The following is a 19,199-nucleotide window of genomic DNA, read 5'->3' as shown; positions in this document are numbered from 1 at the left end:
ACAGGGGGGGAATTTGCCTTGCCCCTGATCTGGATCCCCCCGAGGAACAACTTTCCTCCTAACCTTCTTTCCAGCTCAGTATGGTTAATGGACTTCTTTGGCCTCTGCTGTCCCTTCTTCCTCTTTTCACGGTACTGTAAATGGTAGATGATTGGGGTTCTGCCTCCCCTGGGGGGCTATCACCATGGGCATTCAGTGTTCTTGCCTTGCTGGGGGTTGTTGTGTGTTTTGTGTTTATTTCAAAAATGGAATCTTTGCACTCCTCCTTCAATGTACTGTGGACGCATCTCTGTTCCTCTTTACCGAAGCTGCCGAACCTCCGGGTTGTCGGCTGAATAGCTGTGTCCAGACTTTTGAAAATAAAGGTTTTAAAAAAAAAAAAATAATAAATAAAGAAAATAATGAAACTATATTTCCAACTTTTAAAACAGCAGTCTGAAATGCAGGATTTTACACCGTGTTTGCACTGACTTAAGATGTAGTCGACTTCAGCTGTTTTCTGTGGCCGGAGTCAGAAATAGTCTAATAATTACACAGCTGCTTGACACGAAAAGGCGTCAAATTCACAAGCCTTTCAAGTCAGCCTTTCGAGCCAGCATAAATCTGTCGTTCTGTAATGTGTACTTAGTTCAGCAACAACCAACTCACTCAGATAATGTGAATGCCTTTTAATACCTAATACAAAAGGATAAATGCTGTGACATTTTGTATCTTAATTTTATCTATTGCAAAACACACAATTTCGTTTTTGAAGCTTTTTTATTCCTATTCAATGTGGATTCTAATGTTATCTTTAACATTGTGGCAATTTGCACACATGTATAGTGTCTTACTCTGTCAATAGCGTGCAGCTATTTAGCATATATTATATAATTCATTGCTGGATTCTTTTAAAATATATTTTATTTTAATGATGTTTTGCATAACAGAATGATGACAAAAAAAAACATTGAGCTCATTCCAGACATTTTCAAAACGGTGTCATACACATAATACAGGGCACTTAAGGCTAGCCATTCTTGCACCAAGAGCGCAATCGCTACTTACTCACACAAGTACCACTAATGACAAACCACAGGCATTTAAACACACATTTAACCCACAGATCAACACTTAAGCCAGAAACAAAAGACAGCCCACAGACTGTACTTAAACCAAACCATTTGTAAATACTAGTTGCAAGTCATATTCACTAGATTCGGCTGGCAGAACACTATGAAAAAAAACACGCTGCATATCACCACTTACGAATGTTACTAAGTGCACAGACCAGGATCCTTTCTACGTACATATTTAGTTCCTCGGGGTACTAGTCACCAAGGAAGAAATACGTTTTTATACCTAAACCTAGTTAGGTATCCCCTCTAGGGGAGCCGGCTAATTATATACAAGTTCCAAGGGTACCTTCAAGAAAGCAACACATTCTACGATGTGTGCTAAGAACAGGCATGCCAAAAATATTGCAGCATATACAATATTATACACAAAGTAGCACTTAACTCAAAGTGTGCCGTTCAAGTTTACAAAAGTTTCTCATTACCTGCCTACATAAACTGCAGTTTACATATTTCTAAATTCCAAATATTGGCCAATTTCCATACAAATCCAAAAAGCGTCGCAACAAACGACCTTACCAAGCACAAGTTTCCAGATTCTAACTGCCAAGATATGAGTGACCAAACGGTCATTTTTAGAATACTCACGCCAAAAATGTTCTGTCAGGAGTGGTAAGCAGTTGGAGGAGTCCAATCAGGAAGACCAGAAATATACTGGGCTGCAGAGACAGAATCTCAGTTTTAGGGTACCTTTTTACTAGAGTCCTGTTCTGTCCTCCTCAGTAGATTCCTGTCTCCCATCAGGATCACTCCCTTGGATAGCCACTTCTCTGATGAGCCTCACAGAGGGCACCAATTGTAGAAATCAAAACCTTCTCAGGGGCTTCACTGATACACCTGGTCCTTTTAAACCAACAAAGAAGAGATTGGCACAGAAGCTGTAATATAAAAGACATCTTTTTATTTAACCTCTGAAGAGGGAAAAATGTGTCATACAGTATTCTCAAATCACTGTATAAGACATTTTCTAAGGAGTACAGAGAACAGGGGCATTATATACCCACACAGGGGCTGAAAAAAGGCGGTACAAATACACATGAGAAGAGTTATGCACATAGATGGTCATACAGAAACTGCACAGTCAACAAGTAGGAGGAGTAATAAGTTGCTGACATCAGTTAGAACAGCCTGACAGTTCTATATTAGGAACAGGTGCATTCTACTAGCTAGGCCCATCTGAGCATGTGCAAGACTCTGGGAGAGGGAAACAGCAAATGGCCAGCACATAGCTAACTAAAATGGCTGCCAAGTACAAAATGGCTTTCAGCTCATGCTAAGAGATTAATACAATCTTCAACACTGCCACACCTTAGGGGTGGGTCTCGCTGAATGGCGGCCCACCTCCCACTTTACCTAATTTTCCTGCCTGTCCTCCCACCAAATGTGGAGCAGGAAAGGGAGGTTGGCATGTTCCACTAGCTGGAGCTACCCGGGTCACATTTCAAAGGCGGCATCGCTTTTGAACCTTCCGCTTTGGTAGGTCATCCTGTCCTGGGGAAGGTGAGAAGCCCCTCCGCCCAGAGCAGGCTTTGTTCCTGGCCTCCGAGAGTGCTGGCACTCACCCCATGAGGTTAGAAACATGTCTGGTGGTGGCAGGCTGGCTAATACTAGTCAGAGACCACACCAGCGCTTAGTAGGTTTTCAGGTGACCCTCTAAAGGGTCTCCTGTGTGCATTTATTAATACATCTATAGATTTGACATCAGTGAGGATGTATTAAGACAAGATATTTGGTACCAAACATCCTTGGGGACAGTGAAGCCATCACATAGCTAGGAAACTTGTGATGCTACGTAACCACCCCATGTACACTCTATGGCTTATCTGTGCACAATATCCAAGAATAGCTCAGATATTGCAGGCTCATGCAGATATGTCCACACAAGGGATATAGTGCACTCTGCCTTAGGGCTGTAAGGCCTGCAGTAGGGGTGACTTATCTATACCTCAAGCAGTGTATGAGGGCATGGCACACAGGGATGTGTGCCATTTCGACTCGTCAGTTTTCCCTGCATAAAGACACGCAGCCTGCAATGGCTGTTTGCATGGTTTTGGTGAGGGGGTCTTTGGGGTGGCACAGTTTGTACTGGAGCCCCAGTGGACCCTCTTCAGGCCCAATGCCCCAAGTACCAGGGGTACCATTAATTAGGGACTTATAGAGATTGCTGAAGTTGTGCCAATTGTGGCACAGATTTAGGGGAAGAACACTGGTACTGGGAACCTGGCTAGCAGGGACCCAGTACACTTTAGTCAACATTGCATCAAAAACCAGGCAAAAAGTGGGGGATACTGCAACAAGAACCTCGTTTCTCACACTATATGGCTGGTGCGAGAAATTGGGTTACTGGTTGGAGGGAGCGAAAATCTTCCTCAAACAGCATACACAATCCTTGTCAGGGTGATGCACCAGCAAACTCCAAACTAACCTGTGCTCAACTCTTCTGGTAGCCTGGTAAACAGAACTCAGGTTTAACATTTGAGGCACTATGTAAAGTATTCCTTGAGATGACATTCCTGACATTTATCACATGACATTCCTTTCCATGACATGACATTCCTGATGACATTCCTGATATTCATGACATGACATTCAATTCCATGACATTCCTGACATTCTATTAAAAGACATGACATTCCTGACATTCCATTAAAAGACATGACATTCCTAACATTCCATTCAAGACATGACATTCCATTCTATGACATGACATTCCATTAAAAGACATGACACATTCCAGACATTCTATTCCAAGACATGACACATTCCAGACATTCCATTCCAAGACATGAAATTCAATTCCAACACATGACATTCCATTCCAAGACATGACATTCCATTCCAATACATGACATTCCTGACATTCCATTCCAAGACATGACATTCCTGACATTCCATTAAAAGACATGACATTCCATTAAAAGACATGACATTCCTGACATTCCATGACATTCCTGACATTCCATTCCAAGACATGACATTCCATTCCAAGACAAGGCATTCCTGACATTCAATTCTATGACATGACATTCCTGACATTCCATTAAAAGACATGACATTCCATTAAAAGACATGACATTCCTGACATTCCACTAAAATACATGACATTACTGACATTCCATGACATGACTGGCATTCCTGATATTCCATTAAAAGACATGACATTCCTGACATTCCATTAAAAGACATGACATTCCAGACATTCCATTTAAAGAAATGACATTCCATTAAGAGGCATGACATTCCTGACATTCCATTAAAAGACATGACATTCCTGACATTCCATGACATGACTGACATTCCTGACATTCCATTCCAAGAAATGACATTCCTGACATTCCATTAAAAGACATGACATTCCTGACATTCCTGACATTCCATGACATTCCTGACATTCCATGACATGACATTCCATGACATGACTGACATTCCATGACATGACTGACATTCCATGACATGACTGATATTCCATGACATGACATTCCTGACATTCCATTAAAAGACATGACATTCCTGACATTCCATTAAAAGACATGACATTCCTGACATTCCATTAAAAGACATGACATTCCTGACATTCTATTAAAATACATGACATTCCTGACATTCCATTAAAAGACATGACATTCCTGACATTCTATTAAAATACATGACATGACTGGCATTCCTGACATTCCATTAAAAGGCGTGACATTCCTGACATTCCATTAAAAGACATGACATTCCTGACATTCTATTAAAAGACATGACATTCCTGACATTCCATTAAAAGACATGACATTACTGACATTCCATTAAAAGACATGACATTCATGACATTCCATTAAAAGACATGACATTCATGACATTCCTGACATTCCATTAAAAGACATGACATTCCTGATATTCCATGACATGACTGACATTCCATTAAAAGACATGACATGACTGACCTTCCATTAAAAGACATGACATTCCTGACATTCCATTAAAAGACATGACATTCCTGACATTCCATGACATGACTGACATTCTATTAAAAGACATGACATTACTGACATGCCATTAAAAGACATGACATTCCTGACATTCCTGATATTCCATTAAAAGACATGACATTCCTGACATTCTATTAAAAGATGACATTCCTGACATTCCATGACATTCCTGACATTCCATTAAAAGACATGACATTCCTGATATTCCATGACATTCCTGATATTCCATGACATGACTGACATTCCTGACATTCCATTAAAAGACATGACATTCCTGACATTCCATTAAAAGACATGACATTCCTGATATTCCATGACATGACTGACATTCCTGACATTCCATTAAGACATGACATTCCTGACATTCCATTAAAAGACATGACATTCCTGACATTCCAAAACATGACTGACATTCCTGACATTCCATTAAAAGACATGACATTCCTGACATTCCATTAAAAGACATGACATTCCTAACATTCCATTAAAAGACATGACATTCCTGACATTCCATGACATTCCTGACATTCCATTAAAAGACATGACATTCCTGACATTTTATTAAAAGACATGACATTCCTGACATTCCATTAAAAGATATGACATTGCTGACATTCCATGACATTCCTGACATTCCATTGAAAGACATGACATTCCTGACATTCCATGACATGACTGACATTCCTGAAATTCCATTAAAAGACATGACATTCCTGACATTCCATTGAGACATGACATTCCTGACATTCCATGACATGACTGACATTCTTGACATTCTATTAAAAGACATGACATTCCTGACATTCCATTAAAAGACATGACATTTCTGACATTCCATTAAAAGACATGACATTCCTGACATTCCATTAAAATACGACATTCCTGACATTCCATGACATGACTGGCATTCCTGACATTCCATTAAAAGACATGACATTCCTGACATTCTATTAAAAGACATGACATTCCTGATATTCCATGACATGACTGACATTCCTGACATTCCATTAAAAGACATGACATTCTTGACATTCTATTAAAAGACATGACATTCCTGACATTCCATTAAAAGACATGACATTCCTGACATTCCATTAAAAGACATGACATTCCTGACATTCCATGACATGACTGACATTCCATTAAAAGACATGACATTCCTGACATTCCATTAAAAGACATGACATTCCTGACATTCCATGACATGACTGGCATTCCTGACATTCCATTAGAAGACGTGACATTCCTGACATTCCATTAGAAGATGTGACATTCCTGACATTCCATTAAAAGACATGACATTCCTGACATTCCATGACATTCCTGACATTCCATTAAAAGACATGACATTCCGGACATTCCATTAAAAGACATGACATTCCTGACATTCCATTAAAAGACATGACATTCCTGATATTCCATGACATGACTGACATTCCTGACATTCCATTTAAAGACATGACATTCCTGACATTCCATTAAAAGACATGACATTCCTGACATTCCATGACATTCCTGACATTCCATTAAAAGACATGACATTCCTGACATTCTATTAAAAGACATAACATTCCTGACATTCCATTAAAAGACATAACATTCCTGACATTCCTGACATTCCATTAAAAGACATGACATTCCTGACATTCCATTAAAAGACATGACATTCCTGACATTCCATTAAAAGACATGACATTCCTGACATTCCATTAAAAGACATGACATTCCTGACATTCCATGACATGACTGGCATTCCTGACATTCCATTAGAAGACGTGACATTCCTGATATTCCATTAAAAGACATGACATTCCTGACATTCCATTAAAAGACATGACATTCCTGATATATCATGACATAACTGACATTCCTGACATTCCATTAAAAGACATGACATTCCTGACATTCCATTAAAAGACATGACATTCCTGACATTCCATTAAAAGACATGACATTCCTGACATTCCATGACATTCCTGACATTCCTGATATTCCATGACTGACATTCCTAACATTCCATTAAAAGACATGACATTCCTGACATTCCATGACATGACTGACATTCCTGAGATTCTATTAAAAGACATGACATTACTGACATTCCATTAAAAGACATGACATTCCTGACATTCCATTAAAAGACATGACATTCCTGACATTCCATGACATGACTGACATTCCTGACATTCCATTAAAATACATGACATTCCTGACATTCCATTAAAAGACATGACATTCCTGACATTCCATTAAAAGACATGACATTCCTGACATTCCATGACATTCCATTAAAAGACATGACATTCCATTAAGACATGACATTCCTGACATTCCTGACATTCCATTAAAAGACATGACATTCCTGACATTCCATGACATGACTGACATTCTATTAAAAGACATGCCATTCCTGACATTCCATTAAAAGACATGACATTCTGACATTCCATTAAAAGACATGACATTCCTGACATTCCATGACATTCCTGACATTCCATTAAAAGACATGCCATTCCTGACATTCCATTAAAAGACATGACATTCCTGACATTCCATTAAAAGACATGGCATTCCTGACATTCCATGACATTCCTGACATTCCATTAAAAGACATGACATTCCTGACATTCCATTAAAAGACATGACACTCCTGACATTCCATTAAAAGACATGACATTCCTGATATTCCATGACATGACTGACATTCCTGACATTCCATTAAAAGACATGACATTCCTGACATTCCATTAAAAGACATGACATTCCTGACATTCCATTAAAAGACATGACATTCCTGACATTCCATTAAAAGACATGACATTCATGACATGACTGACATTCCTGACATTCCATTAAAATACATTACATTCCTGACATTCCATTAAAAGACATGACATTTATGACATTCCATTAAAAGACATGACATTCCTGACATTCCATTAAAAGACATGACATTCCTGACATTCCATTGAAAGACATGACATTCCATGACATGACTGGCATTCCTGACATTCCATTAAAAGACGTGACATTCCATTAAAAGACATGACATTCCTAACATTCCATGAAATGACTGACATTCCTGACATTCCATTAAAAGACATGAAGCAGAAAACCTCACGCTACCACCACTATCTTTGTAATCACACTGAAATATGGTTTTATTTCACCCCATGTCATTATTTCACACAGGTTTTTTTTAAAGACGTCTTGCGTTCGTATCGAGCTTAGTAAAAAAAAAGCATTTGCAATGCAATAGGTCTCACATTTGTGAAAGGTTGAGCTATTGCCATTGTAAAATAACAATGCCTTTTATTTATAGGTTTTGAAAACCTGCAAGCGGTGTGTAAACTCTCAGTTTGTACTGATAGGCTGGCAGTAACTGCACCTCTTTTACTGCCAGCCTTGCTTCTAGTAAGCAAGGACTATAAGTACAAAGTAACTTGTTTACGCACTGCTTTTAGGTATTCAAAGCACATAATTAAAAGGCATTGTCATCTACAATGCCAGTAGCTCAAACTCTCGCAAATGTGAGACCTATTGCATTGCAAATGCTTGTTTTTTATTAATGCTGAGTGAGTGGCTTTTACGTGGAGACATGGTGATCGGAGAGAGGAAAGGAGCCAGGGCAACTGCAGCACCTCGCAAAAGAAGTGGCCGAGACCAGTCTGGGGAACAGTGGGAAGGGAAGAGTTTGGAGCGGAAATGAGCTTGAGAGAGAGGTGGGACAGAAAGGGGTGGGGAAAGGACTAATAACGTCTGGCCGAAGCAAGGCTGGGAGTGGAGGAGGCACGGGACGTCTCTTGGCAACCAGGCCTCCGTGCTTCCCCCCGTCGCCGCCGAACACTGTATCTGAAGTCAGGGAGCAGCGAAGGAAGAAAGCTGCTGCAAAAATGAGCAAATGAAGCGTTGAAGTTTCCATATAGCTTTAATCAGGTTTACAGCAGAGGACCACCAGCTCAAACAGCCACTCAACTCCAACTGCCAGAGCCAGGGTTAACCAATATTCTCGTTCCGTTTGTGTCATGACACATGGAATGTAAAGGCAGATTCCAGCATCAAGAGAAGAAAGAAAGATAGGACAAAGATGGAAAAGAAATGTAAGAGAAAAGGTAAAGTAGACCACAACACATCTCCTTCCCATAAATTGAAAGATAATTAACAAGAGTTGAAAATGTAAAGAACCAGCATATACAATTATAGAATAAACAACTTCTTAAGAAATCTAAGACATATGGTGAACGCAATATACAATACAGTCATCTAGCATATCCTAAGACATGTGATAGTCATTGTGCCAGTTCGGCTTGCATCTCAATCTCCTGTGACTAAGACTAGGAACATGGGAGGTAGTATCATTGTGAGCAGGCCTGAAGACAGATTCCCTCGCCTGATCGGAATCATGAGTAACCAACCCAGGTTGCCATTTAACTAACCTGGACATACTCCATACCTCACCAGAATTCAAAACAACTACATTTTCCTTGACTACCTTGATAATAAAGGGCCCCATAAACCGTGACCGACCCTTCTTCAACAGACCAGGAGTTCTATTCAACACCTCATCACCTACACACCAGTGTTTGGAGAGAGAATAATTTTTCTGATCGAACCTGCGTTTGTACTCTCCCTGATAAAGTCTCCGCCTACAACCAGCTTGCTCATCCACCCTAAGATCATTCACATCCAACTTCAACCAAGCAGGACTCAATTTGTCATGAGGCTTCCTACCCCTAAGAATTAAAAAGGGAGAAACAGAAGTCAGCCAATTAGGGGTAGAGCGGTGAGCCCACCATGTTTCTCTGAGCATTTTCTTAAGAGAGGACCGAGTCTGCAAAGCTCTTTGAGCACAGCACTTAACCAACTTGTTCATACTTTCAGCAAGACCATTGGCTTGTGGTGAATACAAGGCTGTATTAAAATGGATGATGGACAACTCTTTTAAGAATGTGCTCATCTCATGAGAGACAAACTGCACCCCATTATCAGTGATGAGGTATTTAGGGATGCCTTCTCTAGAGAATTCTTCAGAAAGAAATTCAATTACAGTTCTTGAATTAACAACAGGCACACATTTGGTGACCACCCACTTAGATGTATAATCCACCAACAACAACACATAGCGTTCGTCAGGAGCAAACAGCTCGAAAGGCCCAGCAATGTCCAAACCCAACTTTGACCATGGTTCAGAGGGAACATCCACAGGTGAAAGAGGTGCAGTACGAGTTTTCTTGCTCTTGTCACTGTTGGCACACTCCCAACAGTCTTTAACCACTTCCTCCACCTGTCGATCCATGGTTGGCCACCAATACCACTCACGTACCCTAGCTGTGGTCAAATTCCTCCCTAGATGCCCCTCATGTGCCAAATTGATAATCTTACCCCTAAGACCTTGAGGAGGTATTACACGATTACCTCTCAAAAGTTTCTCATCAAAGACACTCAACTCATCCTTAACATTCAGGAAGGACTTCAAGGATTCAGGTACTTCCTTGTCTGCAGGCCAACCTTTAACAGAATACTCCTTAAGCATTTCTAAATCATTGTCTCCATGGAAAGTAAAGGACCACTCATTAGAATTAACAGCAGATTCATGCACCCGTGCCACAAGGGAATTTTCCACTTCCACACCAGACTGTTGCAACGGTAACCTTGAAAGACAATCAGCAACTGCATTTCTCGATCCCTGCACATACTCAACCACAAAATTAAACTCCAACAATCCTTCCATCCAACGCCTAATCCTGGGTGAAATATTATCAACTTCTCTACAAGTAAATATTTGACATAAAGTGCGATGATCATTTCTAACCACAACAGGTATACCCCAAAGGTAAAACTTGAAGTGACGAATAGCCCAGAAAACCGCCAATGCCTCTCGCTCAATCACAGAGTAACGCTCCTCAGCAGCCCTGAGCGAACGAGACGCAAAGGCAACAACTCTGGACTCTCCGTCCACAATTTGTGACAAGACCGCCCCCAAACCGAGCATACTAGCATCGGTGGACAACACAGTTTTTCTGCAAGCATCAAAATGCCCTAATGTGGGCATAGATCCAATCATACTTTTAATAGAATTGAAAGCAGAAAAGCAATCATCAGACCATGAAAAATGTGCCCCCTTCTTCAGTAGCAACCTGAGAGGGGAAGCAACACCAGCAAAATTCGGAACAAACTTAGAGCAAAACTCCGCAAGTCCTAAAAATTATCGTAATTGTTCCTTGTTGATGGGTACCGGGGCTTTCGCAACACTTTCTGCAAGATCCAACTTGGGACTGATCCCTTCAGCAGAGATGGTATGTCCTAAATAATTCACAGATGAGACACAAAACTTACACTTCTCCTTTTTGATAACTAGTCCAGCTTCCTGGAGCCGCAATAATACCTTCCATAAATGCTTGTCATGTTCTTGTTGGTCCTTCCCATAAACAAGAATGTCGTCCTGGAAAATGAGAACCTTTGGTAATCCTTCAAGGACCTTATTCATGACCCTCTGAAAACAGGCCGCAGCAGAAGCTAGGCCAAAGGGCATACGAACAAACTTGAAAGCCCCCAGTGGTGTCACAAATGATGTCAAATGCTTAGAGTCCGGATGGATTAGGATTTGATGGTAAGCAAAAGATAAATCCATGACACTAAAACACTTAGCATCTTTAATGAGGGCAAGAGTTTCCGAGATGTTAGGCAAAGGCTGTCTGTCAACCCAAATATGTTTGTTTAGACCGCATAAATCCACACACATGCGGATGCCTTTACCACCATCCTTGGGTGCCAAAACGATGGGGGCCAACCACTCAGAGCATTCAATTTCTTCAATGACCCTCATAGCTAACAATTTCTTAAGCTCTTGATTTAGAGGCTCCATCATCATATGAGGGACTTTCCTTACCTTGCAAACAAAAGGTTGGGCATTCTGTTTCAATATGATCTTATGTTCAAAATTCCTAAGTAATCCTAACTCATCACTAAAAACTTTAGGGAAACGTGAACTCACATCAATGGATGACAACCCAGGAGACAAAAGTAATACCTTCTCAGGAGAATTAGGATTCAAAGTGATCCCCATTTCTTCTGGTGTCTCCAGCCAAGGAGATTATCTCCCCTTTTTGCCACATACACCTTCCCCACAGTTTCTCTATCCTTGAATTGAATTTTCCTGACCACATACCCTAAGACTTCAATTTTGACACCACCATACCCAACTGGGTTGATGTCAGGAGGAAATAGTTCAACTTTATCTAAACCAATAACAGCATCCCAATTGGCATCACCAACCATCGTATAAGGTGAACCAGAATCCGCCAAAACAGGAAATTGTTCACCACCAATTAACACTTCGCACACAGGCATGTCCAAATCATCACCATCTACAATTCCATCCTCTTTGACACTACACACAAATTTATTTTCTTCTTCAACGTAACGCACAACTTGATTACCATTATACCGGCATACTCGTGCGTAATGGCCCTTCTTCCCACACTTGTTACAAATTACAGACCTAGCAAAACAGTTGGAGCTATTGGGTAAGTGTTTCTTGCTTCCACACCTAAAACATTTGAAACCAGGTCTGACATTCCAAAACCCACTCTGTTCAGAACCAGTGCCCTTATAATTGTAATTAGAGTGTTCTGATTCAAGACATTTCTTATTCTTTTCACTAAAACCTCCTTTAGAAGTCCCTTTACTCTCATCAGAATCTTCTTTTTTAAGATCATTTTTCTTAACTTCGTGAATCGTTTTCTCATCAATTGAAACATCACTACCTTTCTCAGGCCTCATCTCTTGCACCCACATATTAGTGTTCTCCATACCTTCAACAATGGCCAGGGTTTCTTTAAGATCAGGATTCTTGGCAAGGAGTTTTTGTTGGACTTTTACACCATTAGTACATCTAACAATTTGGTCTCTCACTAAAGAGTCAGTAAGTTGCTCGAACTCACAAGTACGAGCTAACGTCTTCAAAGTAGCCACATAACTACTGATTTTTTCCCGTTTACCCTGTACTCTACTAAAGAATTTATGGCGTTCTAAAACCACATTAATCTTAGATCCAAAATGTTGTTCAAGCATCATAACAGACATATCAAAAACATTTTCAGGGGGGAGGAGCCTAGCGCGCAACCAAGATGGCCGCGTAGGCTTGTGGCTCCCGAGGGCCTCCGCAACCTCCCACGTCTATCCTGTCATAATCCTGATTTTTTCGACGGGCTTTTGTTTATGATCTTGCGCTAAGGTGCCACTCGTTTTCCGAATCGAAATTGGACTCCGGGAACCGTTTTTTTGGCGATCTGAAGTTTGCGGCCTTCTCCGGCCTGGTCCCGGACTCGGGTGGGTGAGGTGCCCGGCTGTGAAGTGAACAACAGCGGCATGCCAAGCTGGGCCTGCCCCGGACCCCGCACTTTCACTTTCGGTTTCGAGTTGGTCTACTGACACTGATGAGGAGACATTGGGAGAGCTGCGCCGAGTACGGAGTGCAAAGCCTAGTCTTGACCTGTAACCGGGCCTACTTCAGCTAGCGGCCCGGATCTCCTAGCCTTCCTCCGGGTGCTGGAGGGTGCTGACCTTGCTGATCGCTGACGATGACGACAAGAGTGGATGGCGACAAACTGAAACCCAAATCTACCCGGAGGGGAGCCTATTCCCAGGCCAACAATATGGACCGCTATGCACAGCCAAAGGGATCCCCTAGTGGATCACGTAAATCGCCTGAGCCGCCCAAGGAGGCCTCGGGCGCATCACCCGAATTGACTCTGCTGGATGTCATGGGGGCCATTGAGGAGATGAAGGTGACTGTGAACCAACAACTGGATACTCTGGCCAACAAATTGGACTCGGTGCTGATTGATGTCACCTTGGTCAGAGCGGACCTGTTGAAAACCAATGACCGGGTCGACTCGTTGGCCCAAGCGTCGTCGAGCCGAACGGTTGAGGTGGCCGCTTTGCAGACGACGGTGCGGAGGTTACAGCTCACTAGTGACCTGACTGAGCGTCGCCTCGAGGACTCTGAAGGCAGGGCCAGGCGGAACAACGTCCGCATTATCAGCGTGCCCGAACGATCGGAGGAGTCTGCTGTGGATCTCTTTGTGGAGGATCTAGTGGTGACTCATCTAGCACCCAAAGGGCTGAGCAAGTTCTTCGCTGTTGAACGGGCCCACAGGGTTCCAGGTGGTGCGCCTAAGGTGGAGGCCCCCCCGCAGCCGATCATTGCCCGACTTTTTAATTTTCGGGATAGAGACGCTATCCTGCAGGCGTCGAGGGTGGCTGGGCCATTACGATTTGAGAACTCTAATGTTAGCTTTTACCCAGACTTTACGCAAGCGGTTCAAAAGCAACGGATGGGTTTCTCGGCCATCAAACGGCGCTTGAGAGACATGGACTTCAAGTATGCGATGCTGTTCCCGGCTAGGCTGCGGGTCGAGCTAGATGGTCGCTCACACTTCTTCGACCGGCCGGAGGCGGTGGGAGAGTGGCTGGATGCCCTGCCCAAGAGTCGGGAGCCGGAGGGTTGGATGACGGAGAGCGGAGAGGGTCTGACTGTCAGGTCCCGCGTAGGCCTCTCAGGATCGGTTCGTTGCTCAATGGGGGCCCCCCTATTGACAACCCTAATTCCGAATAGCCGTAACGGCATGGAAGCTTAAGGGGGTCAATCGAGGGGCAGGAAAGGATGGGAACAGCGGGGAGGGAGATCTGTAAAGGAAGCACAGGTTTGGTTATCCGGATTGCCTGTAGCTGAATTGGCTTTACACCCACTTGACTCACATAAACAATTCAGTCTACCTGTAAAGAAAAATAACCAGTTCTATCTGTGACAGCAGAAGGGCGATTAAATATCGTCAAGGCCGCTTCAACGCCAGCTAGCTGCAGTGTGCACGACTGTAGATACACAAACAATACATAAGCACCCCCCCTTTGTATTAAACCAGTAGCAGAATATACCTTTTTGCCAATATAGGGTAACACCATATACCCACCAAAGAGGGTGTGCAGGTAGGCCTCACTGAGGAAGGAAGGTCTTACGCTGTAGCCTAGCTGCCCCTCTACAAACCCCCAGCTAGAAGACAACACAACACACACACAGTTCATAAATACATGTTCAGCGGTGACTTCAGGTAAGGCAAAACATTGGTGTAAAAAGAATTCACAGCGTGGTATTTAGGGTCATACCACCTGGTAAAGTTCAAGCGTGTATGTCGAGCGCTCCACGCACTCACTCCGATTCTCTTAAAGGCTTGTTAATAAGTCTCACAAGCGTATTCGATTTTTGGCAGTCTTTGATATCACCAGCACGGAAATACAAACGGAAGCACAAACGTGTGCCCTAACGGACTCTTGGCGGTGTCACTGACACCCTTACCGCACCCGGGGAACTCCACCATGAGATCAGCAACACGGTCAGGTCAGGCTCCAGGATAATCTGCGAGCAGTTCTCCGCGGTTCCTGGCTATATGGATTCCCGTCTATTGTGCCGCGTCACTTCCTTTGCGCGCGCGTCGGGCCTAGAGGTTGCTGGGAAGTGTAGTCCCTTGGCAGCTTTGGTAGTCTCCCATAATCCCCGCATTGCGCGGATATGGTTCGCGGCCTGATTCCAACGGCCCGCGTCTTCCCTGATGGACGGCGAGAGGGCAGAGGTCAGGTGAGTTTTCATGACAGCACATCCCTCTCCCCGCGACCTCTGCCAGGAGCCAGGTTTGTCGGGATATTTCGCATGGAAGGCTTTTACACACCGAGGAGCATGTACCCCCCTGGCAGGTTCCCAAGAATCTTCTTCCCGTCCGTATCCTTTCCAAGATACCAGGTACCAGAGTTTGGACCCCCGCATTTTTGAGTCGAGGATGGCCCTGACTTCGTACTCCGGTTCCTTGTCTACCCAGACAGGAGCAGGATTCTTCTTCACCGGGGTGTAGGAAGGTTTCAGCAGCGACACGTGAAATACTGGATGTATTTTTAGAGATTTTGGTAGCGCCAACATCATAGCCCTAGGGGAGATAACTTTCTTTATCTTGTATGGCCCGATGTACCTTGGGTTGAATATGCTGTATTTCCGGAATCGTATGTTTCTGGTTGATAACCATACTACATCATCCTTCTGATAAGGAGGATTAGGTTTCCGGTGTTTATCTGCCTGGTCTTTGTACACTATTTTAGCTTTAGCCAAGTTTTTGTATGTACTCAGAAGGATTTTTCGAATGTGTTTGGTGCGGGTACCAACTTCCGGGACCCCCGGCCCGCTCACTGGTTGGATCAAAGAGGTAAAACGAGGATGGAAACCATAGTTGCTATAGTAGGGTGAGTACTGTGTAGATTGATGTGTGGCGCTATTATAAGCCACTTCGGCCAAACAGAGCCATTCAACCCAAGAATCAGAATTGTCTGCCACATAGCAACGTAGGTACTGCTTAAGATTCTGGTTGAGTCGCTCCGTCTGCCCATCCGACTGGGGATGGAAGCTAGTTGATTTGGATGACTTCATGTGTAACGCTTTACACCACTCCTTCCAAAACTTAGCTGTAAATTGAGGGCCTCGGTCCGAAACGATATTTGCCGGGAGTCCGTGTACTCTTATAATGTGGACCAGGAGTAACTGGGCTAACTGCCCTGCCGTGGGTTCTTTGGCACATGCGATAAAATGTCCCATCTTGGTGAGGCTGTCTACCACTACTACGATGGTTGTACAGCCTTGGTCCTTTGGAAGACCCACTATAAAATCAATAGAGATGGTTTCCCATGGTTTCAACGGTGTGGGTAGAGGTTGCAAGAGACCCTGCGTCTTCCCATGGTCCGTTTTGACTTTAGCGCAAGTTTCACAGTGCCTTACCATGTTTGTGGTGTCTTTCACCACTGATGGCCACCAGAATTGTCTTGCTATTCTGTCAACAGTTTTTCTGACCCCATTATGGCCAGCGCTGGGCGTGGAGTGACACATCTGCCATACTTCCTCCCGCAAGGACTTCGTTGGTACCAGCAATTGATTGCCTTTCATCGGCAGACCTTGGTGTAGCTTCCATTGCGGATGTGCTTTCAACCATTGTCTCCAGTAAGTGGTCTTGATTCCTACGAGTATCCTTTGAAGGAAGTCATCCGTATGTAAAACTCCAATGACCTTCTTTGGGTCCAAAATAGCCTGCTGTTCTTCTGTCGTATGTTCAAGGGGGGTAGTCTGCCTGGATAAGGCATCTGCCTTTCTGTTCTCTGTCCCGGGTCGATATGTCACTATAAAGTGGAATTCAGAGAAAAACAACATCCATCGCAGCTGCCTAGGAGATAACATGCGAGTTGAGCGCATAAACTGCAGATTGCGATGATCAGTATAGACCGTGACTACATGTTTGGCTCCTAATAACCAGTGCCTCCAATCCATGAAGGCTTCTTTAATGGCTAAGAGCTCTTTTTCCGCTATAGTGTATCTGGTCTCCGCAGGGTTTAACTTCCTGGATAGGTAGGCAACTGGATGTAATTGCCCGGTAACCTCATGTCTCTGTGAAAGAATAGCACCTATGGCTACATCAGAGGCGTCCGCCTCTACGATGTAAGGACGCTCAGGGTCAGGGTGAGCCAACACCGGAGCGGTCACAAAGGCATCTTTCAAACATTGAAAGGAATGTTCGGCTTCAGCCGACCAACTAAACTTTACGTTCTTTCGTAATAGGGCTGTGATGGGTGCCACCATGTTTGAGAATCCGTTAATAAACCTGCGATAAAAGTTCGCGAATCCCAGGAAACATTGCACGTCCCTCACTGTGGCAGGTTGGGGCCAGGTTTTTACCGCCAAGATTTTCCTGTCAGACATTTCTTGCCCCTTGGGTGTCAGTATAACTCCTAGAAACTCCACCTTATCCACGTGGAACTCGCATTTGCTGAGTTTACAGTACAAGTTGTTTCTTCGTAACGCCTCAAATACTTGACAGACATGCGCCCGATGCTCCTCAACCGAGGAAGAGTAAATGAGGATGTCATCTATGTATGCTACCACAAACCTGTCCAAGAACTCCCGCAACACCTCATTCACGAAGTATTGAAATGCCGCGGGAGCGTTGCACAGGCCGAATGGCATTACGGTATACTCATACAGCCCATACCGTGTCCTAAAGGCTGTCTTCCATTCGTCCCCCTCTCTTACCCTTACTAGGTGATATGCCCCCTTTAAATCAAGCCGCGTGTATATGACTGCTGTTTTGACTTGTTCTAAAAGTACAGGGATTAAGGGTAAGGGGTATCTATTTTTTATGGTGATATCGTTTAGGGCGCGAAAGTCTATACAAGCCCTCTTTTCTCCGTTGGCTTTAGGGATAAAAAAGAGAGGAGAGGCAGCCGGAGATCTGGAAGGACGGATAAAGCCATTCTCTAGGTATTTGTCCAAGTATTCACGCAAGTGGGTGTTCTCGGCTTCTGTCAAAGCGTACAAGCGCCCACAGGGGATCAAGGCCCCCGGAACCAGATCTATGCGGCAATCGTAATGCCTATGAGGGGGTAATGTGTCTGCCATCTTTTCACAAAAAACGTCCTGATATTCCGAATACCAAGACGGAAGCTGTACATCCGTTTCTGCTGCCGTCGCTACACTATAGGACGAATGCAAGGCCCCCTCCTTGTCCGTACCCCTGCCAGTACAATGAGCTTTGCACCAGGCCCCACTAAACCTCACCTTTCCTTCTTTCCAATCTATATCAGGGTTATGCTTTCTTAACCAGGGGAGCCCCAATATTACTCCGTATTGCGGAGCTTGGAGGATGTTGAACTGTGCCGTCTCGGTATGGTCCTGCTCGCACTGCATGAGCAAAGGTTTAGTATTAGAGGCAATGGGGCCAGTACTTAATTTCTTTCCATCTACCGCCAGAACCTCTTCGGGATGGTCTTTCCTTACTAACACGAGTCCTAAGCTTAAAGCCACTTCCCGATCCATGAATAGCCCGGTGGCACCGGAATCAACCATGGCTTCTATAGGTTGCCATCCCTTGGGGGTCTTGAGGTGTATGGGAAGAAAAAAATGGTGAGTAGTGTACTCCGTCGGTTTAGATAACGAAGGGACATGAATACCACTCAAGGAGTTCCCTTCAGTGTTCCCTGAGTGTATTAGTTTCCCTGTTTATCTTCCGTTGTGCGTCCGGAG

This window comes from Triturus cristatus, chromosome 12, assembly GCF_964204655.1.
Source record: "Triturus cristatus chromosome 12, aTriCri1.1, whole genome shotgun sequence".
NCBI classification, from domain to species: domain Eukaryota; kingdom Metazoa; phylum Chordata; class Amphibia; order Caudata; family Salamandridae; genus Triturus; species Triturus cristatus.
The sequence above is the reverse complement of the archived record's forward strand: the minus strand, read 5'-3'. Positions refer to the sequence as shown.